The 27,750-nt window shown below is 46.1% G+C and overlaps 1 pseudogene; it reads right to left on the bottom strand.

The window, feature by feature from the left end:
* Nucleotides 1–202: 202 nt before the first annotated feature.
* On the bottom strand, nucleotides 203–27,666 carry LOC105058288 (ubiquitin-conjugating enzyme E2 2-like; annotated as a pseudogene).
* Nucleotides 27,667–27,750: the final 84 nt, after the last annotated feature.

Raw genomic sequence — 27,750 nt, 5'->3', positions numbered from 1 at the left:
AAGAACCACATAATGTGATTTTTTTTTTTTCTTTTAAAAAACAGTAAAGACAAGGAAAAAAAGCTCTGAAAACGAAACTTTAATAGATTGAAATGGAATAAGAATAGTTTTAAACATTAACATGGTAATATCAGATGTATACGATTTTGGAGCAGACAATTTTGTAGAATAAAAGCTACTTTACAAGAACCACCTACCTAATATGCAATCATATTTGTACCTTCCACCTCTATTTCAGACCATCAATTTGGACTATGGAGGTAAGATATCTTTATCATCCTTCTTGTTTTTTGGATATTCCAATACGATATTCCAATACAATAGTGTGTTAACGTTCTGATAACAATCTAACCAAGTAGCAGGCTAGCAGCTTGGTTAAGCAAGGGTAGATTCTGCTGAACAGGGGCATGGTAGGTGATCAAGTGGCCCTGATGAAATCCTCAGCAGTTATCCCATGGTATCAAAATATCGTAAAGATTATTATTGTTATTTTTTTTTTTGTGGTAAAGAAGAGGTCATTCGCATCTTACTATTTAATCGAATCTCCAACATCCATCGATGGCTCGAACTCGGGTCACTTGCATGGAAGCAAAGGCCCGTTCCACCAGACCACTCCCTATGTGGTAAAAGTTGCTTTGAAAAAAAAAAAAAAAGAAAAAAAAAAAGGGGTTAGGGAAATAATGAAGAAGACAAACATACAGGACATATCACACGAGTGGAGATTTGCCATCCAACTCAGTAGATCAAGTATCTTATGGCATAATCATATACCTGATATTCATGGTGGTCGGACTAAGAAGTAGCGGCCATTTATTTTGCTAATTTTTCATGATTTTGCAAAAAGCATATATACCGTTTGTTGCTCAGTAGCATGCAAAGCAATGAAGAGAACATGTTTGTCACACTGTGAAGATTCTTCGGGGAGGAATTTTGCCAAAATAAACTTTTGCAAAGTCCAAATCCAAATGAAACTCAGTAAATTTGCACCACCTGTATTTTTTTCAGTAAGTTCCTTACATCTTCATTTTTTAAGAAATGGACCAAAACTCCACCACACTTCATTAAGCATGTGAAGGATTACAAAATAGGATTATCCAAAGACGGATAATTAAATACAATTAAGAGAGTCCATTCAGAATAAAGAAAGCTTAGAACAACTATCAAGATCTCATTTTGGAGCCAGTGTTTTCCAAAGTTGTAGAACCGCCTTGCTTAACACTGCCAATTAACAGTATGCTCCTGATGTCATGCTTATTACATATATCAAGATCGAATCAGAGTCAAAACTTTAAAATAAAAAAAAAGAAAGACTGAAAAACACTCTACTTGAGATGTACTCCAATGTGTGTGTCACAATTTATCATACTTCATTTAGATACCACAAAACAAGCATAAACCTCTGAAAAAGTTCAAAATAACATAAAAATCTGTATCTATTCCAAGATTTTCTAAAAGTTAATCACCATCTACCATAAGGTACAAACATATTCTAGAAGGAATTTTTCTTCTTTTTAAAAAAAGGTTATATCAAGTCAAAATCATCATCTATCTCCAAATCCATAGATGATGATTTTTGACTTGATTATCCCTAGATCCATAAATTTAACTAATCCATGCACTTGAATGTCTCTTCTAATGAAGTGAACCACTAAACCAAATTTGATATAGCAAATTCAGAAATGTTCATGTAAGGTGTTATAAAAGTTATGGGCAAAGCCCAATAGACAAGAAAGTCTTATTTTAACATTCTTAAAGACAGATGTCAGGAGTAGCTAATGTTAATGGTGAGATATGAGATAAGAAAATGTGTGCTTGCAGAACAAAATGGCAGCCACTAGATCATAATGAAGACTCAATGGACCTGCGAGCACATCGCCGCACTCTCCTACAAGAATATGGTTGAATGGCCAACTGTTAATAAAATCTTTCACTTTTGATTTTATGAGAGACCAGAACATTTTTTTTTTTTTTTTTACATAATAAAGAGCAAGTTTCAGGAACCTGTTATATGCCTGAATATCATGCTGGAACAAGTGAGCAGCCTCAGGATTTGCAGGACTTGCAGGGTTGGGATCAGTAAGAAGTGACTGCAATAGCTTTTCTAGTTACTCCAGTGTACCATATGCAGCCCATATTGTGTACACGCTCATGTGTGTGAGTGTACCTACCAGCGGAAGTGGAGTGGAGTGGAAAAGAAAGAAGACTTACCTGGATTGATGTTAAAATTGTACAAACATTGTGACAGGGTGACCATGCATCCTGAATGATATCAATACAAAGTGAATCATCATTATAAACTGCAAAAAGTTAATAGATGCGGATGATCAGGTAATTTCTGAAGACATAACACACAATAATTTTTTTTATAATATTAGTATTTTTACATTACTAAAAGGAAATTATTTTATCCATGTGCAGCAAGATGCCGAATGACAATGTATACATTTTGACCGCCAAGCTTTCATTTACCTTGAAACTATGGTTATCGGATGTTTCTTAAATCTTTTGCAGTAGTTGTACAGTACTTAAGTTGAATCCTAGAAAATATGATTGCCCATTAAACTGACATTGTGAAAGGAATATTTGTATAGGTTTGTGATACAAACAACTAAGACAAAGCACATCGACCGCAATTTTTACCTCATACGCAAAAAAGAATTATACAACAGATCGGCCTATGTTGCTTCTGCCAACAAATTTGATAGAGGTATAAGGTAGACTACTCATTAGAGTCTTCAATGTTAAGGGGCGAAAGCAAGATCCGAAAAGAAAGAGAAGTACTTATATATATGTATCAAGTAAGATCCAGTTAGGTGAAATAGAATTAATTAGTGCCATTGCAGCCTAATCAGAGCTCCCTGGTTGAAATGACAACATGTGGCACAGCATTATATGGCTTAAGCTCCATCAAGAAGTTGTAATTCTATGGAAAAACAGAAAATCTGAGTCTATTAAGCCTAATGCCTAAGGGAGAGCATCTTGCTGATCTCTAGCCATGAGCCCCCAAGAAACTAACATCAGTTCTCCATGAATAAGAAACTGGAGAACTGATTTTGCATCGTTCCAGCTCTGAAACATCCATAATAGACCACAGAGAGGTATGATAATGATGTTGAACACAAAACAGTCATTCAAAATTGATTCAGATGTTTTTAAAGAAAATATTGGACAAAGAAGAACAAGCATCGGCATAAGTTGAATGCGGTGGAGACAGGGTTACGCAGGTAATTAAGTGGAAAACAAGAATAAAATTAAAGATAACAGATCCAGAAGAATTTTGAGGATAAAACTGATAATGTATGTGGAAAAAAGTAGCATGTGAGTGGTTTAGCCATGTGGAATATATGTTATAGGCAGATCAGGAGAAGAAAAATGTCTTCATTGAACTTTTGGATGGTGGCAAAAAGCAAGATGAACACTACATTCTGAAGGTCTTCATGCTTACTATGATATATATACATTATACACACACAGAGAGTCTCTAAAATAGATGCAGATTGTTTTTGTTGTTTAACTAAGAACAATCTGGTTGCATCTGGTACAATAAAACTACAAAAGCCTTTTCGATAAATATTCCTAATAATAAAAAAAAATGAGTCTTGAAGACCTAACAACCTAGCATTCTTGTCATGACCTGAATTTTCAAGCTTTTCTTATGATTGATTTGCATGTCTTCTGTCAGTGCTTATTGTTCCTACAAGAGGGAACCCTTCAGATTGGATTGTGGTGGGCTTCTTAAAGCATACAATCACAATTCCCACCACATTCAGCAACTTATTGTGTTTCTTCCTGCTATAATAAGAGGGAAGTGTTCATTTAAAACATCATATCCACCTCAGGTTCTACACTAGTTTTTCCATGTTTGCTTTAACAATCATATGACAAATTTTAAGCTACTAACTAGCACAAAGTTCCTACTTTCACTTCGTAAAACTTATATGACAGTGTACAAAAGAAAATGTCATCTCATTTTTCCCCCCCCAAAAACGGTCATGATACAAGGCCCATACAAATTAGGTCAATTTCAAACAGCAATCAATTCAATTTCAAAATGCCACATCACCCATGTCTTGAGACATACAATTTTATTAGCCCATCATATTGCCTCAAATCCTACCTGCCTTTGCTATTTTTTTTTCTCATTTTCAACCCAAAAGTTCCACCCACGTCTTCAAATATTTGTGGTTTATATCCTTGCTTGCACTCAATCTCCTTTACTTGCTCAACAACATTTTATTAAACATCTCAACTGCTTACCATCTCGATCATCATTTCCATAGATTTCTGCAAGACACGTAAACTTATCTTCAATGCTCAGCAGTCTCTGAAGTCCAATTAAAATCTGCCTTATATGTAAAGCAAGAATAACAAAGCACAGCTAGGAAGGCCTTCATTGAGTCATTACCACAAAGAAGAAAAAACGCATCAAAATTCTCTTCTTATTACAGCAGGATAAAATCCAAATAAACTTAAATTAATTTGATCATAACCTCAAACCAAACCATTCCACAACATTTTTGGGTAAAAAGAATGTGCAATAGCCCTGATGAGTAATGACATTCGTGGAGCACCATCAATAGTTTTAACTTAGAACAACACAGGTGAAGCAAGTTTAGAAGCAAAAATGTATAAAATTCGGGCCATATATAATGTGTGTTAGATTCACAACTAAATTCTGAGCTTAATAACACTTTGGTGGCCTGGGCCTGTCATCTTGATACCGGATCAAATGATTCCAGATATGATGGAATGCCATACTAGACCAAACCACCCAATACATCCTGTATCGGTCTCAAATTGGTATGATATTTTGTACCGTACTGACATTTAGTATGCTATTTCGTATTAGACTGAACTGCATATTGACACTATAATAGAATAGTACTGGTACGGAATCCGATATCGAGACGGTAAAACTTAATAGATACAATGCAAAGCTTGCACAAACTTACAGTGCTCTTTTTTTATTGGAAATCATGATTCTAATCAAGCTGATAGCAAGTTTTTAGCGCAACAGTGATTTTTTGTGAAAAATGCGTTCAAAGGTATGTGCGCATAAAGGTTAGAATAATTTGAATAGTGGTGTAAAACAAATAAGTTCTAGTTATCATTTGTTGATAAGATTGTTCATTACACGTTTCCAATTAGCTAATATTGGAGGAGAAATTCCACAAACACATCATCATAATTTAAAGTAACTATGACCATTTATGGCGTTCCAGACGCATGCTAAGCTCAGGTTAGTGAGGACAGTAATAAAAACCACAGAATTAGAATTTCAACCGAGAAAAACCTTAATAAATCCAATACAAATTACAACAGTCCAGCAGCCATTGCACCTAAATAAGCACTAAAATTCAACCAAATTCATGAAGTGCACATAATTGAAAAGCCTTCTTGTAAGGAAGAGTTATTGGCTAGAGTTTATCACAAAACGCATTACGTGTTTTAAACTAACCATTTGGATGGAACAAATCCGATGCGAACCAGACCCGAGGGGTTTCTCCGGATAATTATCATCAAAAGTCAGCCTCAAGGCAACAACACCACCTGCGGTTCCCCAATCGAGAAGATAAAAAAGTTAAAAGATCTCTCAGAAATTGAAGGAAAGTAATAACACTGTTACGGTTGGAATCCATCCTGAGTCGGAGATGCTAGAGCGAGGTGACTCCTATGGATAGACGACAGTCGGATCTGTAAAATAAGTCCTTACCGAAGGTGACTCTGATGGGAACCTTCCGATACTCAAGTTAGACTCCTTAGCAACAGAAGAGAAAGAGCGAGCATTTTTGGAGAGAGAGGAGACATACTTTTTAGATCCCTTATTTATTTTTTTATAAGTGGTGTTGGGTATCAAATACCCCCAGCCGAAGTTCGCAAAAGGCCGACCCTTCCAAGGCTTTACCGGCCTCCAACCTTGTGTGATGTTTTTCTGAACTCCCTCGACCATCCCAACTTCTTCGACAATGAGCTTCTCCATTCATCTACCGGACCGCTCCTAAGGCTCTCTTGGCTTCACTATCAGCCGATCTTCTACAGTGATCAACTATTCTCCGAATCCCTTCCAGACTTCTTCTGGCCACAGACGACCCTACTCCGAACTTCTTCCAGACTTCGTCAATATCCGAGCTTCTCCGACAATGAGATTTCTATAGTAACCAGACTCCATCCAAGTTTCTACGATGGTCGATCGCCTTTCGAATTCCACCCGAGCTGTCGTGAGAGCCGAACTTCTACAGCAAGCAGTCTACTCCGAACTCCTACTGCAGGCGGTCTACTTCGAATATCTACTCCGGATCCCAGACGAGCTTCTACAACGGGACAGGCTCCACCGGTCAGGTCACCACTCCGAGCTTCCACGACAACTGATCTTCGATCGAGCTTCTACAATAAGCGACCTCCTTTCAGCCTTCTGCAAGAATCGAACTCCGTCCGAACTTCCATAGCGGATGGATTCCGGATGAGCTTCTACAACAGACGGGCTCCAGCAGCTGGATTTCTACAACGACCAATCGCCTCCGGTGTCTGCCGAACCTCTCCAGCCATCAACCTTCAATAGCGTCAGCCGGACTTCAACAACGCCATCCAAACTTCCACAGGATCTCCAGACTCCTCCAGCGGATGAACCTCCCCAACGCCATCCGAAGTCCACCATCGGCCGACCCTCTACCAGATTCTTCACGAAATCGGACTTCCCCAACAGAAAGTCCCCGTCCGAGCTTTTACAGCAGATGGTTCCCGCCTGCAGCATCAGTGCTCCAGGCACCCGGCAATAGTAGATCCGTCACAACCTCGAAAACATCCGAGCTTCTCCTACATCGATGAGATAGAGAGCCATTCCGCTCCATCAGACATCCCAGTCGAGCTTCGACCGACAGATCCGAACTCTTTGGCAAGTCACGATGATGGCCATTACCCTACTCCACTCTCTGCAACGGATTCTGCGTGGCTCCACCACTCTCTGGCAAGTCGCGACAATAGATACCACTCCACTCTCCGTAACAAACTCCACGTGGCCCTGAACGGCCCCTAACCCCACTACTCTCTGTAACAAACTCCGCGTGGCTTTGAACGGCCCACTACCATGCGGTTACAGACGTCGCTGTCAATCAGTTACGTTCTCCATCTATAAAAAGGGACCCCCAGATACGTTCTTCTCTAAGCTCAAAACTCTATCTCAAAATTCTGCTAAAATTTTTACTCGAGCACTCCATTTCTATTGAAGCAGAGTACTGACTTGAGCGTCGGAGGGTCTTGCCGGAGCACCCCCAACTCCAGTTTAGACTTCCCTTGCAGGTCCCGACGGCGGCCACGGTCATCTCAACTCCAGCTTCTCCGACTTCGGTGGAATTCTGCACCAACAGAATTGGCGCTAGAGAAAGGGGCACTGTATCTTTGCAGTACCCTTGTTCTTAAAGGAGCGCTCAACAGGACTGTCTCCGATCATCTTCTCCAACATCCTCTTCTCCTTCCCCTTCTAGATCTCCACCTGATGCCTCTCCGAAAGGCATCCATCAGGCGATCCACGGCCTCCGCAGCCAGATCTCAGCGAGCTCCACAAGCTCCGACCTCATCTCCAATTTTTCAGCCTCCTCCTCCTCCGGCAACGGCAGTCGGCATGGAGTAGTTCGACCTGCTAGTTCAGCAGATCAGAGGCCTCACCAAAGTAGTGCAGGCCATGCAGCAGCAGCAGCAACAGCTGCAGGCGTTAGTGCGGTTGGAAAGAGCATCGTCGGAGTTCCAAAATCCGACAATAGGGCGGGCCACCTGGGTCAGTCGCCCTGTCTTCCCTGGAAAGGGGAAGCCAAGGATGGAGAGCCCTCAATCTGATCACGATTCCACCTCCGGAGGATCCCTACCTCCATTCTTCCAGAAGACCCTCGAGACTCGCAGTCGAGAGGACCTCCTGGATCAAAAGCTCCAGGAGATGAACCGACGGATCGAAGAGCTCCGCCACGCTCCCTCTGTTTATGATGAGGACATCTGTACTGACCCTCCTTTCTCTTAAATGATCATGCAGGAACCGATCCCACCAAACTTCAAGCTCCCCCAATTCGAAAGCTACGACGGGACCTCGGATCCGGTTGACCACCTGGAGGCCTTCCGGACAATGATGCTGCTCCATGGCGCGTCAGACGCCATCCTGTGCCGAGCTTTCCCATCTACCTTGAAGGGAGCAGCAAGGAACTGGTACTCGATGCTGAAGTCGGGTACTATCTTCTCCTTTGATCAGATGAGCCATCAGTTTGCGGCTCATTTCGTTAGTAGCCGGCATCCCCGGAGAGGTTCAGAGTCCCTTATCAACATTAAGCAGAAGGAGGGAGAATCCATCCGAACCTATGTCAACCGATTTAACGCCACTGCATTGGAGGTCTGGAACTTAGATCAATCAGTTGCAATGGCCACCCTAAAGAGCGGTCTTCAAAAGAACGATCTTCTGTTCTCCCTGGAAAAGAAGTATCCCAGAGACTTTGCTGATTTGCTGGCTCGAGCCGAAGGATATGCTCGAGCAGAGGAAGCCTTCAAGTTGGAGGATGAGGAGGCCGTGAAGGAGCGGCATGCGGGTAGCTCCAGCAAGCCCACAGCTGAAAAAGGGCTAAGTGAAGCTTGGCCACGTTCTCGAACTCCTCCCAGACACAGGCGTGTTCGGACTCCTCCCCGAGCTCGTAAGCAGAGGAGCCCAGACCGCAGGATTCGATGGAGCTCTCCCCCAGGAAGATTCCACAGCTACGCCCCTCTCAATGCTCCAAAAGCCCGGGTGCTGATGGAGGTCAGGGAGCAGCTGCCGAGGCCGAAAAGGATACACTCGCATCCCGAAAAGCGCAACCCAAACAAATTCTGCCTCTATCATCGTGACCACAGCCACGACACGGAGGATGGTATTCAGCTCCGAGATAAAATCGAGGAGCTCATCAGGCGGGGTTGACTCGATAGATTCATCTGACGTCGGCCTAAAGGTAGGGAGGATCGGCCGAGGGCCCTGCCACAACCGGAGCCGCCAAGGAGGGAAGAACAGCCTGGAGATTGATCTCTAATCGGGATCATCAACACCATCTCTGGAGGGCCCCGGAGGGGAGTGGCCAGTGGATCGGCCGGACCGCTCAAGCGGTAAAGAACTGAAGGATCTATAACCTTTACTGAAGAAGATGCCCGGGAGATCCAATTCCCCGATAATGATGTAGTTGTAGTTTCATTAAATATTGCTGATTATGATGTACGCCGCATTCTTGTTGATAGTGGAAGCTCGGCCGATATTTTGTTTTACGATGCATTCTCAAAAATGTCCATCCCTGATGGTCGGTTGGGGCCGATTGGCTCCCCATTGGTAGGATTTACTGACGATGCTGTGCCGGTGGAGGGAGTAATAACTTTGACTGTAGTTACAGGTCGGTATCCGAAACAATCTAGAGCGCTAGTGGATTTTCTGATAGTGAGGACGCCGTCTGCCTACAACACAATACTCGGTCGACCTGACCTCAATGCCCTCCGAGCTGTAGTATCGATCTACCATTTGAAATTAAAATTTCCTACTAGCCAGGAGGTCGGAGAAGTTAGAGGAGATCAAGCCCTGGCAAGACATTGCTATAACATAGCCCTATAAAGAAATGGTTAGCCTGACCCCTGTCCGATTGATGGATTGGACACCCGCGATGACCTGACTGAAGAACGGGGTGAGCCAATAGAAGATCTCATCTCAATTCCTTTGAATGATGGGAATGAAGAGCACGTGGTGAAGATCGGCTCCAACTTGGGGAAAGAGGTGCGGGCACAGCTTATCAATTTTCTACAAAAGAATGCGGATGTTTTCGCTTGGGCTCCGACGGACATGCCAGGGATCGATGCTGAAGTTATGGAACACCGTCTGGCTGTTGATCCTAAACACCGACCGACGAAGAAAAAAGTTCGAAGTCATGCACCGGAAAGATAAATGGCAATAGCTGAGGAAGTTGATAAACTCCTGAAAGCTGGGTTCATCAGAGAGGACAACTATCCGAGCTGGGTTTCCAATATGGTCCTGGTTAAGAAGGGGAACGGTAAATGGAGGATGTGTATAGACTTCAAAAAGTTGAATAAGGCTTGCTCGAAAGACAGTTACCCTCTGTCCAGAATCGATCAATTAGTGGATGCAACCTCGGGCCACGAGCTTCTCACTTTCATGGATGCGTTCTCCGGCTACAATCAAATCAGGATGGCACCAAAGGATGAAGAAAAAACTGCTTTTATTACTAACCATGGCCTTTATTGTTACAGGGTCATGCTTTTTGGCCTCAAAAATACTGGGGCGACTTATCAACGGCTGGTAAATAAAATCTTCAAAGAGCAGATCGGCCACAACATGAAGGTCTACGAGGACGATATGCTCATAAAAAGCAAATCCTCGATGAACCACGTCGCCGACCTTGAGGAGACCTTCAGCGCCCTCCGAAAATATAAGATGAAGCTGAACCCAGCCAAGTGCGCTTTTGGAGTAACCTCAGGAAAATTTCTGGGCTTTATGGTATCGGGGCGCGGGATCGAAGCAAATCCAGAAAAGATTCGCGCCATCCAGAAAATGACCGTCCTAAAGTCAATAAAGGAAGTTCAGCGCCTTATTGGGAGAGTAGTGGCTCTAAATCACTTCGTCTCAAGATCGGCCGAGCGGTGCCTACCTTTCTTTCAGACTCTCAAGCAGCCGAAGAACTTCTGTTGGATCACTGGATGTCAGCAAGCGTTCGAAGAACTAAAGAACTACCTCGGCTCATCTCCACTATTGACAAAGTTTGAACCTGGAGAGGAGTTGTTCCTGTACCTGGCGGTCTCCCTTGTGGCTCTCACAGCAGTTCTGATTAAGGAAGAAGCAAAAATTCAACGGTCGATCTACTACATAAGCCGAGTTTTGAGAGATGCCGAAATCAGGTATACTAAGTTAGAGAAACTAACTTACGCCTTATTGATTGTAGCTCGAAGGCTCCGACCTTACTTTCAAGGACACACCATAACACTGCTCACCGACCAGCCGATTAAGGTGGTTCTGCATCGAACGAATGCCTCTGGGAGGATAGCAAAATGGGCAGTCGAACTCACAGAGTTTGACATCGACTATCGACCTCGGCCGGCGATAAAAGCTCAGGTATTAGTAAACTTCGTGGTGGAATGCACTATCCTGGAAGAGGCCGAACTTGGACGAGATGAAGCCGACAACCCAGGGCTCCAGCCAAACTCCCCTGAAGAAAGAACAGATCTCCCCGATGGTTTTTGGGCCCTCTACGTAGACGGTTCCTCCAACATATCAGGCGCAGGTGCGAGCCTGATCTTGATCAATCCAGATGGAATTATCGGAGTATGCGCTGTGCTTCGAATTCTTTGCGACAAATATAGGAGCAGAATATGAAGCTCTGATTGCAGGACTAAGGATCACCAAAGAGTTAGAAATAGATCGACTTCAAGCCTACAGTGACTCTCAATTAGTAGTGGGATAGGTCAGCGAAAATTATGAAGCTCGAAAGAACAGTATGGCCAAGTATCTAGAAAAGGTAAAGGAGATCATCCCTACCTTCGACAGCTTTGACATCAAGCAGATCCCAAGAGCAAAAAATACCAGAGCCGACCTTCTCTCCAAGTTGGCCATCCTAGCTCTGACTGAACTGCCTAAGAAAATCTTCTTCGAAGTTCTGAAGTGCCCAAGTACGGAAGAATCACAGCTTGTGATGGAGATCAGCTGTGAGCCCAGCTGGATCGACCCACTGGTTGCATACCTCAAGGATGGGGTTCTTCCTCCTGATGCAAAAGAAGCTCGAAAGTTTAGGAATCAGGACTCCCGATATATCCTTTACGAAGGCAAGCTATACAAGAGGTCGTACTCTTTGCCCCTCCTGAAATGTCTTCGGCCTTCTGAAGCCGACTTCGCCTTAAGAGAGGTATATGAGGGAGTCTGTGGAAGTCACCTGGGGGCCAGATCTTTATCCCACAAACTGCTTCGACAATGCTATTACTGGCCTACCATGTACCACGACTCCGTCGAATATGTCAGAAGGTGTGATCGGTGTCAGAGATATGCAAATATCCAAAGGCAATCTGCCTCCGAACTTACATTGAGTGCCCCATAGCCATTTCGCAATGGGGGATGGATATCCTCGGACCTTTTTCCATTGCATCCGAACAGCGGAAGTTCCTCCTGGTGGCAATAGACTATTTCACCAAGTAGGTCGAAGCTGAACCTTTGAAAAAAATCACAGAAGCTAAAGTGCAGGACTTCATTTGGAAGTCAATTGTTTGTAGGTTTGGCTTACCCAGAACCCTCATTACTGATAATGGACGGCAATTTACTGGAGCAAGGTTTGCTAAATTTTGTGAGGACCTAAATATCTCCCATAACTTCACTTGGGTAGCCCATCCGCAGGCAAACGGTGAGGCCGAGGTGACTAACAGGACTCTGTTGCAAGGAATCAAGGCGAGACTTGAAAAAGTAAAGAGAACTTGGACAGATGAGCTTTATCATATGTTATGGGTATACCGAACTACTCAGAGATTGCCCACAGGGGAGCCCCTTTACCTTAGCCTTCAGGACAGAAGCCGTGATCTCGATTGAACTCAAGCTTCCGTCGGCGCGAGTCGTGGCATTCGACGAGCAGCACAACCCACAGGATCTCAAAGCCAACCTCGACTTGTTAGAAGAAAAGTGGGAGACAGCTTAAGTTCGGATGGCGGCTTACAAGCAGAAAGTAGCCCGCTACTACAATTTTCGGGTCAAAAGCAAAACCTTCAGAGCGGGGGACCTGGTATTTCGGCGAGCTGCTGTCTCACAACTTCAGAATCAAGGAAAACTTGCCCCGAACTGGGAAGGCCCGTATGAAGTCAAGGAGGTAGTCCGGACTGAAACATACTATCTAAAAGAGCTCGGAGGAGCAGATCTTCCACGACCATATAATTCGAAAAATCTGCGAATGTATTACCAATAGCTTTGTCTTAAATAAAAGTTTCATATTTGCATATTTTTTTCTTTTAGCATGAGCTTATAACGACAGGAAGTAACTCCCTCATACAATCAAAATTTAGCGTGTTAGGAACAGGAGGAAAACCTCATCTTAATATGAGCAAGGCTGAAGGTCCGATTATTTAAAGACTGGATGGGGGGAGAGGCCCTTGCAATGGTCCTTATGTGCTCCCACAGTCTTGTTAGGAACAGGAGGAGAACCTCGTCCTAACATGAGCAAAGTCGAAGGTCCGATTACTTAAAGATCGGATGGAGAGAGAGGCCCTTGCAACGGTCTTTATGTGCCCCCACAGCCTTGTTAAGAATAGGAGAAGAACCTCGTCCTAACATGAGCAAAGTCGAAGGTCCGGTTACCTAAAGACCGGATGGGGGGAGAGGCCCTTGCAGTGGCCCTTATGTGCCCCAACAGTCTTGTTAGGAACAGGAGAAGAATCTCGTCCTAACATGAGCAAAGTTGAAGGCCCGATTACTTAAAGATCGGATGGAGGAAGAGGCCCTTACAGCAGCCCTTATGTGCCCCCACCGTCTTGTTAGAAACAGGAGGAGAACCTCGTCCTAACATGAGCAAAGTCGAAGGTCCGATTACTTAAAGATCGGATGGGGAGAGAGGCCCTTGCAATGGCCCTCATGTGCCCCCACAGCCTTGTTAGAAACAGGAGGAGGACCTCGTCCTAGCATGAGCTGAAATTGACTATGTTGGGGACAGGAGAAAAATCTCGTCCTAATACAAACAAAGACCCGATTGATCAGGATCAGATGAGGAAAAAAGTCTCCTCAGCGGCTCCTCTACATCTCCACAACCCCGCTGAGAGCAGAGGGAAAACCCTCTCCTAAAGGAAAAATCCTCGCCCAAATAAAAAGAAAAAGGGAGATAAGAAGGGAAGGCGATGAACTACATCAACGATAAGTGAAAAACAAACTAAGTCAAAGATACGAAGGACCTTGTCTCAACGTGGAAGGATATTCCTATAAAAAACCCTCAGTCGCTAAGAGGGAACTCAACAAAGGCCGAGGAGAAATAGACAAAAGAAGTTCGGTAAACGATAACTCAATACAAGAATGGACAAGGTAATGAAAAATTTCTTTTTCATTTCATTAGTGAAGTGCATATTACAATGCCTCGAAGGCTAAAAAAGAGAAACGACAAGAAAAGAAAAAGAATACATGGAAGGATGAAAGATAAAAAAAAAGGGGCTCTAAGGAAGCTCAGCTTCTTCCGACTTCGAGCTCTCGGTTTCAGTCCTTATTAGAGATTGCCTTAAGTTTTCGACTTCTTCCTCCAGTTCCATCTTTCCCAGCAGCATCTCCTGGTACATCTGGTAGAACCGCCAGCCTTCGCCCTCCGACTCTCGAAGTCTCTTCCTCAGGACCTTGGACTCCGCCTCGGCATCTCTGACCGCCTGCTGCTCGTGGACCAGCTGAATCTTTAGTCGCTGCAGTTCGGCCTCCTCCCGTCCAAGGGCCACAGACAGTTCTTCCATAGTCCCCCTTAAGGAGCGGAGCTCGTCGGAGCCTTGTGCAGAGGTAGGCTGGACTCTCTCAGACAACTGCCTCTGAAGGTGGACAACTTTATCGATCGCCGTCTGGAGCTTCCTTCGGTAGTCCTCTATCTGCCTGCACCAGCCGATCAGATAGGCGTTGTAGTTCGCCTCAGCGTCCTGCAACTACTTTCGAAGGTCGGAGAATTTGATTGACCAGTCTCGGTCGCGTTCGGCCTGAGTTGCAAGCCAGGACGAGCTCCCTTCCAACTGGCCGATCTTTTCTCATGCAGCTGCCAGCTCAACTTCAAGAGAGCTCATCTTGAAAGTCTGAGTCCAAGATCGATCGCTGGTGCATTTTCGGTGTTCCTCAAGCTCCACCACGAAGTCGGCCTTCCTCCGGGTGTATTCCATGAAACCCTTCTTGTGGAGGTCTCGAAAGCGAGTAGCCTCCGCAGTGACCTCTGAATGACTCTCCCTCAGTCGGTGAAGTTCATCTTCCAGCTTCTTGAATTTCTTCATCAACTGACGAACTTTTCTTCTGAGGTCTCGAATCATCGACTTCTGAGGAATCCCCTGTGGTAGGGGAAGAGCTTCGGCAGGGCACTGTCGTTGGGAGACAAGAGCGCCATGACTCAAATTAGTGCAAGAAGACAAAAGAGAAGGAAAGAATACAGAAGAAAAAAAGGGGGCTCTCTGTAAAGAAGAATCCGATTTCATTGATTAAATAATTTTTAAGTACAAGAGAACGAAGAAAAGTCACCATAGAGAAAAAATACAAAATTAGAGATTTCGGACCTCTGGGGCAGAAGTGAAGGGGTTCGGTGCCCTCGGAAGGTCAGTAGCAGTGGCCGCAGCAGTCGAAGAGGTCCCGGCTGGAGGAGGACCAGCAGCGGCTTCGGAAGGTCCAGCTTCATCGTCGGACGCCTCATCCAGGAATCCGAGGTCCAGTTCGAAAAATTTTCTGGCCACTTTCTCTTGGTAGAGTTCGAAACCCTTGATGAAGGCATCCGGACCGAACTGGACCTGCAGATCCTCCATCTCGGAGGAGGCCTTGAACTCCTCCACTGCTCGAGCCCCTGCCTCCGAGACCAAGGTAGGGATCCGCGCTTTCAGCTCGGAGACCTGCGCCTTCAGTTCGAAGACCTCGACCTCTGCCTTCTTTCTCTCCTCCTCCAAGGCGGTCCTCAGATTGGACGAGGTTTGTCCCTCCTTTTGCAGCACCTCCTAGAGACTTATGACTTCGGCGATCTTCTCCTCGAGGTGGGTGGCCTTAGCCAAGCGACCTTCTGCCCGAGCTACCTCCCTCTTGGTGATCTTCACTGCCTCGACGTGGGCGACAAGCTGGTGTCCAATCTGTAAGAGAGGCCGGGGGAGTCAATATAAAGGCTAAGGAGTAAATTAAGTAAAGAGGCAAGAAGGAGAAAAAAATGAATTAACCTATTTCGAGAAAAGATCCTAGAGAGTCCCAGACCCGCAGCTCGGGATCAGCAAGGACGATCCTCTGGACGACCTCGGGCAGAATGCACCCTTCGACCAGCCTCTTTATTAAATCTCTATTGTTGAAGAAATTTTCTCCCAGATCTTCTTCGGAGCCATCGGCCCCCTTGACGGCAGCCTTGCGGCTGCAGCTCTTGCGGGCCAGGGTCTTCTTTCTCCTCCTCCCTTCGGCCCCGGGTGTCCCCTCCGGATGAGCCTCTGGAGCGAGATCCTCGACCGGAGGGCTCCTTGAAGAGGCTCGGGGGACTTCGGATTCAACGTCGGAAGGGGCATCGACGGTAACCACCTGAGCGAGCGCGGTCAAGCTTGTCTCTTCTGTCCTGGCTCTCTTCGCCGATCCCGAAGTCGAGGCATCTTTTCTCTTGTGGGTCTTGAGACCCTGGGCTAACCTCCGAGCCATGCCTGCATCCATGTCTGCAATAAAAGAAGATCAACACGGCTCAGAGATAGAATAAGAGAGAGGAAAAGCAGCAAAAAAAAATAATGGTACCGGCAGGGTTAAGAGGACTCAGGCCGACGTTGAACAAGAGTTATTCCTTCAGAAGTTCAGAGAGGAGGGGGGCTTGATAGGCCTCGAGCTTTTTGGAGGCTTCGAGGTCATCCCTTTCCGGGCTAGAAGCCCGACAGACGGAATCCCTCAGAGAGACCTAAGGGGGTAATCCCAGCTCCAAGATCGGGCATCAAACATAGATGAACCTCTCCTTCCAGTTGTGGATAGAAGAGGGGGCGCCTTTCAGCAACCCCTTTCTATCGAACTGGGGGGAGAAGTACTACCAGTCCTTTGCCGAATGGTGACGCTTGAAAGTATAGAAATTCCTAAACAGAGAAAGGGTTGGTTGGACTTCGGCTAGGCGACAAAGGGAAAGAAATCCTATCAGAAATCTAAAGGAGTTCGGTGCTACAGAAACTAAAGAAATGTTTAGAAAGCGGAAGAGAGCGATGACAAAAGGCAGAAGCGAAAGTCGAAGTCCGATGCAGAAAGCCTCTTGGTATAAACAGAAGTAGCCATGGGGAGGAGCGCTGGCCCAGCCAGTTGGTCTGGGAAGCTCCAGCTCGTACTCCGGAGGAACCCCGTACTGAATCCTAATCAGTGAGAGTTCCTCAGGAGTCAAAGAGCAGGGGATGGTGTCTGGTACAAAGACTAGACAAGGTTCATCTACAGAACTAAGGTTTTCGAGAGCCGGGACGGACGAACTCCTAGAACTACTAGAGGAAGAAGTGTTGGAAGATATTATGGATCGAGCAAAAACCCTAAAAATCCCGAAAAAATTAAAAAAAATAAGAGATGGGGTGCTTGCGAGAAACTGAACAGGCGGAATGTAACAGAAGAAAAACAGAAGAAGAACAGCAAAAGAAAAAGTGAATAGGGGAGTTCTGGAACTAACCTAGGATGGTCCGAGAAGTGCAGAGATGCAGAGAAGGGGATTGACTCGAAGAACGCCTAAGGTCGAAAGGGATAGAGCTCTTGGGGAAGAAGAAGAAGGGCACCAACAGGAGGCAAAGTGAAATTCCTGAAAGGGGGGAGCGAGTTTAAATAGGCAACAGGACCCGGCGCAGTAATGATTGCGGATCTCCTCTGGCTGACCTACACTCGCCGCGTGTCCCACTCACCATGACAGGCTACTGAAAATGACTGACAGCTAATAAAATCATTATTGCATCATACCTAGAGCCATGCACCGACGAAAATTCTGAAAAAAATTTTTCGGATGACTTTAATTTGAAAAGACTCCAGCACCAGCACGCCAAATGTCAAAATATCTGAAAATCATCGAGTGCGGAAATCAAGGGAGGCAACTTCGGCTGTGAGAATTTTTCTATACTTCATTCGGAACCTGAACTCGAAAGTAGGGGGACTGGTGTTGGGTATAAAATACCCCCAGCCAAAGTTCGCAAAAGGCTGACCCTTCCAGGGCTTTACCGGCCTTTGACCTTATGTGACATCTTTCTGAACTCCCTCGACCATCCAAACTTCTCCGATAATGAGCTTCTCCATTCATCTACCGGGCCACTCCAAAGGCTCTCTAGGCTTCACTATCAGTCGATCTTCTACAGTGATCAACTATTCTCCGAATCCCTTCCAGACTTCTTCTGGCCACGGACGACCCTACTTCGAACTTCTTCCGAACTTCGTCAATATTCGAGCTTCTCCGACAACAAGATTTCTACAGTAACCAGACTCCATCCAAGTTTCTACGATGGTCGATCGCCTTCCAAATTCCACCCGAGCTCCCGCGAGAGCCGAACTTCTACAGCAAGCAGTCTACTCCGAACTCCTACTACAGGCGGTCTACTTCGAATATCTACTCCGGATCCTAGACAAGCTTCTACAATGGGATAGGCTCCATCGACCAGGTCATTACTTCGAGCTTCCACGATAACTGATCTTCGATCGAGCTTCTACAATAAGCGGCCTCCTTTCAGCCTTCTGCAAGAACCGAACTCCATCCGAACTTCCATAGCGGATGGATTCTGGATGAGCTTCTACAACAGACGGGCTCCAGCAGCTGGATTTCTACAATGGCCGATCGCCTCTGGTGTCTGTCGAACCTCCCCAGCCATCAACCTTCAATAGCGTCAGTCGGACTTCAACAATGCCATCCAGACTTCCACAGGATCCCCAGACTCCTCCAGCGGACAAACCTCCCCAATGCCATCCGAAGTCCACCGCCGGCCGACCCTCTGTCAGATTCTTCACGAAACCGGACTTCCCCAACAGAAAGTCCCCGTCCGAGCTTCTACAGTAGATGGCTTCCGTCTGCAGCATCAGTGCTTCAAGCGTCCGACAACAGTTGACCTGTCACAACCTCGAAAACATCCGAGCTTCTCCTAGATCGACGAGATAGAGAGCCATTCCGCTCCATCAGACATCCCAGCCGAGCTTCGACCGACAGATCTGAACTCTCTGGCAAGTCACGACGATGGCCACTATCCTACTCCACTCTCTGTAATGGATTCCGCGTGGCTCCACCACTCTCTAGCAAGTTACGATAACGGACACCACTCCACTCTCCGTAACAAACTCCACGTGGCCCTGAACGGCCCCTGACGCCACTACTCTCCATAACAAACTCCGCGTGGCTCTGAACGGCTCACTACCAAGCGGTTATAGACGTCGCTGTCAATCAGTTATGCTCTCCGTCTATAAAAAGGGACCCCCAGATATGTTCTTCTCTAAGCTTAAATCTCTATCTCGAAATTCTGCTAAAATTTTTACTCGAGCACTCTATTTCTGTTGAAGCAGAGTACTGACTTAAGCATCGGAGGGTCTTGTCGGAGCACCCCCAACTCCGGTTTAGACTTTTCTTGCAGGTCCTGACGGTGGCCGCGGTCATTTCAACTCCAGCTTCTCTGGCTTCGACGGAATTCTGCACCAACAGGTGGGTTTGGAGCCTTAGAAAAAAAAGATCATAAAAGACCTTTTTGCCTCTCATGATGTTCTTAGGAATCACGCTTGACCCATTGGTTATCCAAAGGCTGGTGGATAGCGTCACATCACAGCTAGTGGGAGCTGCTTCTATTCATTGTATGAATTGATAACTAGGGTCTCGGCAATGGTAGGGCTTTATTCATGGTTGCTTTTATCTTTAAAGGAAATGATGTGACAGACCAGAGAAAGGCCATAAAGAAATCCTCTGGGGGTCAAATGGCTAAAACTGAGTGGAGACCAATGTAGAGATCGGTGGCCGATGCAAAGGCCAAGGCCGCCATGGGGTTCGTTGGCCAAGGTGGGGATCATACCTACGTAAGGAGTACAGGCATGTGGGCGGAAGCTTGATGCATAGGTGCAGCTTCTCTATGCTTTTTCTCTCCACCATCTTTTCTCTCTCCTCCATCTTTTTTTCTTTTCCTTTTTGTCTTGTCCTAATGCCTATGGGAATATGAGATGAGAGGGAGGGAGGCAATTAATGCCTCTCTCAGATCCAAGTGATCTAGCGGCTGATGCATGGTAGTTGGTGCGGTTCAGAAGTCTATCCCATGTCTTTGGCTAATATAAGAAATACCTCTAACAAAGAGGGTTAATTCTCTCCAGAATATTTTGACATAGTCACTGGAGTGATACATGATTAGGAGTAAAGATTGGCCAATGATCCTCAAGGGGGAAGCCTGAACCATGGCATCTCTTGGATCGATGCCTGATGAAGGATGGGTCGCACCGTCCCTCCTTGTCCCATCAAAGCCTCTCGTGGCGGAACTCAGAGATTTTCTCCCCTCAATGAATATCCTTGAAATTTGTGCATGATTTTTTTAGACCTTAAATTTGATGAATGTTGTCGCCTCATGGCATGTGGGGACACACCCATTAATCACATGGACGGACAATCAAGGAGCTGAGAGTGGAGGAGGGGGCTTGGCTTCTTTGGGACCTCTTTTGCCTTGTGTCTTCGGTACGGTCAAGGTACCACCCCTAACAGTAGCCCCTCTACTCTTGAGTCTGAATCATAACTGGATCAGGCGAAGGGAGTATCTCAGATTTGCCGAAGACGTGCCAAGGTCACCTTTTGCCAAAAATGGAGTCTACTCGATGAAACATGGGGAGCCATCTGCATGATGGTGTTGGTGTTTGAGGCATCCTTTTCGAAGCTACTTTTGTTTGGAAATGAATTATTGTTGAGGAATTCTGTCGAGCCAGTCATCATGATCACAACCTTCGCTTGGCTCACTCATGGACAAGGAGCATCAGTCGGCTGCCATAGACCTACACACGAAAGATAAAGAGTATTCATTTTGGCTTCTGAGGATCTTGGCTCTATTCACTAAAGAGCGAGAGGCCTTGGACTTTTGTCAGCATTGCTCGCTAAAGAGCGAGGAGCCTTTGGATCTTTATCGACACTCTTTGGTCTCGATTATATTGCTCTCACTGAGATTGTGCTCATTTATTTTCGACTGATTGTAATAATATTTCTGCACATCGTCTATCGAGAGTCCTCTATTGGTCTGTCCTTGGTATAGTCGAGATATTATCCCCCAACAGTCTTTATATTATCTCAGTCTCTTCTTCTCTTAAGTGCCTCTTTAGAACATCTAGTCAGTGAGTTTTCAGACCAGCCATCAATGAAATTTAAACAATATTTAGGATACATTATATTAGACAAAATCAAAGATCCCGATTTTTATTATTTTATAGTGATCGAAATATTATCCCCCAACATCTGTCCCCCTGCTCCCTAGCCTAAGCTGTGGTCAGGCCCACGGAGTATGAATCAATCCGTTTCTCCAAAGATATGAATCAGGTCTCAGCCTTTCCTAGCGTCTGTCGCATGTTCAACTGTTTTATAATAATTGGCTTCGGCTTGTTACCCCCTATCTTAATATTTGATGGGATCTTGTCTGATCTTGTTTGATTTGGTGTTTAGCCCGATATTTTCATAGTAACTTGATTTGACAAAGAGATGGCACACAAAAAGGGGGAACTTCTATGGATCGGATCTGGTGGGCTTGCTGTTGACTGAACTTGGGTTCGGTGAAGCGGGCATGGATGAAGGTGGCTTTGGTGCCCGCAAGAGGCGCGCAGGAGGCTTTGGTGCCGCGCATCCCATAAGGATTGGCACAGGTGAGCGCTTCAGGGGCACACTGGGAGGCTTCAGGCCTGCTCCTGTTGGCTTTGGCGCCGCCAGTGGCTCCGACCGCACCGGGAGTTCAAATCAGGAGCCAGGGGAGATCGACTTGCTGGTGAGATTCGGCATCGATCAGAGCACACACGGGAGTCCCTGGCGACGATGGGAACTCGCGCGAAAGGGATGTGGCGGATCGTGGGCTACCTTGGCGCCGCCCGAGATTGGGGATATCGGTGGGTTCGGCGCAAGCTAGGACCAGATTGGCCAGCGACCCCAGGTTTCGGGCGCCGAACAGGACGCCTGGGGAGGAGAGATCCTGTTGCAAGGTGAACGAAGAGAGGGAGACGTGGTAGTCACCTGCTCTCTCTTCTTAGTCCTTCCGTTTTTGTGGGTGACTTCGGCACTGGCCATGACTTCGGCACCGACCGTGACGGCCGCAACGGAGATCGGACGCGTGGGAGATTGGGTTCGCCAGTGGGCGACTTCGGCACTGTCAGGGATCGGGTTGGCCACGACATCCTCGGCCGTAGCCTCACACGCACGGGGCTTCGGAGCCTCGGATGACTCCGGTGCTAGCTGAGGGCGTGCATGTGGGAAGCTTCTCTATTCTGATCACTCTCCTTCATTCAGAGTACATCCGGGAGGTCTTCGGAGCCCTTAATGCTTCGACCGTGCATGGACGCGCATGGGGAAGCTTCGGCCACGCAGGGATAAGCGGGAGGCTTCGGGTCGGTCGAGTTGGAGAAAGATCGGCGTTGCGAGGGACGTCTGGAGTTGTCAGAGGAGAACCTCGGATCCTCAGGTGTAGAAAGAATCGGCGCTGTTGGCCGAGAGAGCTCAAATCAGGAGACGGGAGATCGATGGCACTAGTAGGGCCATGCGCGAGAAGAGTGCGATGCTGTTCGTGGATGACTTTGAATCCGGTGAGAGCTCCGATATTGCTTGGAGTTGGATCCGCCGGTAGGTCCGATGAAGCTTGGGATCAGGTCCTCTAGTGGGCCTCAACGCCACCAGGGATCGGGTCCGTCGGCCCCAAGGGTGCCAGCACAAGGAAGGATCGGATCCGCTGCCGGAGAAGGGATCGGTGACGCCCGGGAGTGGGTTCGAGGAGGGTCGGTCCTGGTACCTCCTATGATGGATCGGCCGACGGGACCCGGCACCGCCTAGGGGGAGATTGGCCGACGAAGTTCGGTGTAGCTTGGGATCAACCGGCGAAGAGATTCGGCACCGTTCAGGTCCGGACTGACCGCAGATTCGGTGGAGCCCAGAACATGCATGGGAGAAAGGGGCAGGGTCCGACCACCTGAAATCGGGCCGATCGGGGGATGTCAGGATCTTCTAAGGCTGTGATAGCCAAGGGGGACTTCGATGTCCGCACCAGAGGCCGGATCGGCCGGTGAAGGAGCCCAGCCCTCTCCTCCGGGGCCACCCGAATCTGGATCCGTCGGAGGGTTCGATGATGCTGGGGGCCGGACGCACGCATGTGGGTGCGCAGGGTTTTGTGGCCGGATCGGCCGGCATTGATGGGCGCGGTTGCTCGGAAGGAGTCGCTCACGGGTGGCGTACGGGAGGAGCGGACGTGCAAAAGAGACAGAAGGCTTGGTCCCCCGACCTCATTTATTATTATATTTTTTTCTTTCTGCCACCTTTTCTAGCTCCTACCCTTTTGCTTTTTATTCTATTCATCTCGTTGTACTGCAAAAACAGTGGGGTGTTTAGTGTTCTGGTACACAGTATGAAAGTGATTAGAGATGCGTGGGTGCTTCGCGCTGAGGGTGAGTCCTACGACACCAAATGGATAATTTCGGAGTCATTCACAGCGAACACGGAGATACGGACGGAACTTCGAGCCCTCCCAAGGGACTTCGGCATCATTAAATGCCAGACTCATTTTTGGGGTTGGCCATGCATATAGGAGAGATTCAAGCGCTCGCGAGGATCCATGCATAAGCGGTCTTGTTGGATCCATAGGATGCTTTTTTTCTATAATCAAATTATTATTAAAATATTTTAAATTAAAATTTTTTATTTCTGTTTGTATTCATTATTTCGATTTTCATGTATTGTGGTATTTCAAATTTAAATATATTTAAATTTTGCACCAGTAAAATCTTTTACTCCTTCACTAAAGAGTGGGATCTTCTTATCCCCTATCAAAAAATGAAATCTTCAGCCAATGAATTTCAGCTTCTGCCTCACGAGGCATACTCTGATCTACTCCGACCCAGCTAGCATAGCTTTGGATCCTCATTGAAGAGTGAGGTCTTCACATGTATTTCCATTGAAGGATGGAAGCTTGGACTGCTTTCCCACCGAATAGTGAGGGCTACAATTGCCCTCCCATGGAAGAGTAGGGACTTTGTCGGCTCTCTCACTGAACAATGGAGGCTTCAGCTACTCTCCCACAGAGGAGTGTGGGCTTCATCTATACTCCCACCATCGCGGGGGCTTCGGATGCTCTTCCACCATCGTGGAGACTTTTATCTGTACTCCCACTATCGTGAGAGCTTCGGATGCTCTCCTACGAAAAAGCAGGAGCTTTACCGGTTCTCCTACTGAACAGTGTGGGGCTTCGACTGCTCTCCCATAGAGGAGTGGAGGTTTTGCTGGCTCTCCCACTGAACAGTGGGGGCTTCGGCTGCTTTCTGATGGAGGAGTGGAGGCTTCATCTGCACTTCCACCATCGTGGATGCTTCGCATTCTCCCCCATCGTCGTGGAGGTTTCATTTGCACTTCTACTGTTGCGGGGGCTTCACTGCACTCCTACCATCGTGGGGGCTTCAGATGCTTTCTCATCGTCGTGGGGGCTTCAGATGCTCTTCCACCATCGTGGGGGCTTCATTTGCACTCTCACCGTCACAGAAACTTCAGATACTCTCCCATCATCATAAGGGTTTCGGATGCTCTCCCACCATCATTGGGGTTTCATCTACACTCCCACCGTCGTGAGAGCTCGGATACTCTCCCACCTTCGTGGGAGCTTTATCTATTCTTCCACCATCATGGGGGCTTCAGGTACTCTTCCACCATCGTAGGGGTTTTATCTGAACTTCCACTATTGTGGGGATTTCAGATACTCTTCCACCGTCGTGGAGATTTCATCTGTACTCCCATCATTTCGGAGACTTTGAATGCTCTCCCACAGTTATGGGGGTTTCGGATATTTTTTCACTATCGTGGGAGCTTCATTTGCACTCTTACTATTGCAGGAGCTTCATCCACACTCTAACCATTGCGAAAGTTTTAGATACTTTTTTACCATCATGAAAATTTTATCTGCACTCCTACCATCATAAAAGCTTCGGATATTCTTCCATCGTCATAATAGTTTTATCCATACTCTCATCATTGTGAAATCTTTGAATGCTCTTTCATCGTTGCAGTGGCTTCATCTATATTTTCATTATCACGGAGACTCCGAATTGGTCTAAACCTGATTTCAAATCAATTTTACTCTAAATTTCAAAGCAGTCTTAATTTTGACTTGATTTGGATGCTCGCGGCCTGTAAGCTTCGGTCGTAATGGGACAGCTGAAGATGGGCAGCATTCGGCCACTGAGAGTAGCCAAGATGGACCCAAGCCCATTGCCTCATTAATGCTATCCTCTATCAATGCCTCTTGTGGATGGCTTCTCATGTGAAGCTCTGGCAATAATCGATGGGATGTATAGATACTTAAGATGTGACATAACAGTATGTAGTGTAGCTTCTTGTTTGGCTAGAAGCCTTCATCCCTTGATTTCCAAAAACCTAGTGCAATAACTCTATTTTGTCGTCTCGAGAGTTGAGTGCTTCCCTCGTATTTTTGCCTCATCCCAACTGTTGGCCAGTCCAGCTGCACCTCCGACCTTTATTTTATTCATATCATGGGGAGAAGTGCTAACTCTCAGTTCCCGTTGGCCCTCGCGCATGGAAGTGCAGGGTTACTAGCGAGCGACCTCGGTGTCGCCTTGGGTCGGACATGCGGGTGTGTGCTGTCTTTTCTCCTATACAGTCACTTCTGTTGCTTTCCAGATCCTATTAAGAATTAAAAAAAATAAAAAGAAAACATTAGCCTCATTACGATAGAAATTTTCATAATTTTATTTTTTATCTGAATATGATGATATCTTTTCTGATTGTAGTCTCCTTCCATGCTCGAAACTTGCTTCAAAATTAAAATTTTAAAATATAAATAAAAATAAAATAATTTAAAAATCAAAAATCATTTAGATCATCACTCCCTAATTCTGAATGATTAGATTTGTTCGACGTCAGCTAATTTACGAATAGCCAGATCATCTGATCGATTTGGAGATGAAGCAGTCGGAATTTTATCGGCATCGAAGTGGTGCGATGAAGCTCCTCTCACCGAGCGTTTGCTCCTTCTCACGAGCAGATCTGGCTTTTTCTCTAGCATCAATCTGTTGTGGTTGGAATCCATCCTCGATCGGAGGTGCTGGAGCGAGGCGATGTCTGGTGAGTCAATAGCTGCCGGATTTGCAAAATAAGTTTTCACTGGAGGTGGCGCCGATGGGAACCTTCCAACGCTCAAGTCAAACTCCTTGACAATAAGAGGGAAAGAGTGAGCATTTTTGAAGAGAGATGAGGCATACCTTTTGGGATCCCTTGCTTATCTTTTTATAGGTGGGTGTGGAGTCTTAGGAAAGGAAAAGATCATAAAAGGTTTTTTTGCCCCTCATGATGTTCCTGGGAATCATGTCTGATCTATTGATTATCCAAAGGCTGGTGGACACCGTCACATCACAGCTAGTGAGAGCCATTTCTATTCATTGTATGAATTGATAATTAAGATCTTGAAAATGACATGGCTTTATTCACGGTTGTCTTTATCTTTAAAATAATGATGTGATGGGCCAGAGAAAAAAGCCATAAAGAAACCCCTGGGGGTCAAAAACTGGATGGAAGCCGATGTAGGGATCGATGGCTAATGCAAGGGCCAAGGCCACCGTAGGGTTTGTCGGCTGAGGTAGGAATCGGACCTGCATAGGGAGCACGAGCACGTGGATGGAAGCCTGATGCATAAGACGCATAGGTGTAGCTTCTCTGTGCCTTTTCTCTCCACCACTTTTTCTCTCTCCTCCATCTTTTTCTCTTTTCCTTTTTGTCTTGTTCTGATGCCCATGGAAAAATGGGATGAGAGAGAGAAGCAATTAAAATGCCTCTCTCTCTCAGATCCAGGGGCTGATGCATGGTAGTTGGTGTGATTCAAAAATCTATCCCACATCTTCGACCAATACAAAAAATACCTTCAACAAAGAGGGTTAACTCTCCCTAGACTATTTTGACATAGTCATTAGAGTGACACATAATTAGGAGTAAGGATTGGCCTACGATCCTCAAGAGGGAAGTCTGAATCATGGCACATCTTGGATCGGTGCTAAATGAAGGATGGGTCGCATCATCCCTCCTTGTCCCGTCAGAATCCCGCATGGCGGGTGCCTAAGATTTTCTTCTCTCATTGAATATCCTTAAAATTCATGTATGATTTTTTGACCTTAAATTTGATGAATATTGTCGCCTCATGGTGGAGATATACCCATTAATCACATGGATAGACAATCAAGGACCTGAGAGTGGAGAAGGTGGCTTGACTTCTTTGGGGCTTCTTCTACCTTGTATCTTTGGCATGACCGAGGTACCACCTCCAACAAAAACCATCAGAAATGGTATAAAATTTCCACCTTCCCAAGGGGTTTAATCGGGACCCAATACGGTCGCGTTCCAGACAAACAAATTCTCGTCGGACAAGGGACTCGAACTGCATTCCTGACACTCCAAAGATCCCCCCCGGTCCCCCAAAACGGGAAAAAAAAATCATTATTTTAGAAGAAATAACTCCTGAACTTGAATTGCACAAGGGATAACAAGAGCAAGATCGAATCTTTAGATAGGAAACGACGGTCCAGGAAGTAAATGAAAGTATACTACCTCCGGAGGCTCGTTTTTGATGGCCTTGAGATCAGTCATGAGGCGAAGCTGGGCGGACGACGCCGTGGCCTGTTCCTACAAACAAAACTTTTGATAGGATCTCAGTCTCTGTTTTCTCTGGGGATGGAAAAAAGGAAGGGAGAATACGTAATGGCGAGGACAAGAACGAAAGGAAGGCTCTCACGGGAAAAAAATAACGGCCATGGAATCTGAAAACGCTGCTCATATTGCGTTTGTTTTTTTTTGTTTTTTTTTTTTGATTTTTCGTTGGAGAAGAAAAAGGGCGGCGCCACAAGCATTTTTTGTTGGG

This window comes from Elaeis guineensis, chromosome 15, assembly GCF_000442705.2.
Source record: "Elaeis guineensis isolate ETL-2024a chromosome 15, EG11, whole genome shotgun sequence".
NCBI classification, from domain to species: domain Eukaryota; kingdom Viridiplantae; phylum Streptophyta; class Magnoliopsida; order Arecales; family Arecaceae; genus Elaeis; species Elaeis guineensis.
This window is presented reverse-complemented; position numbering and strand designations above follow the sequence as displayed.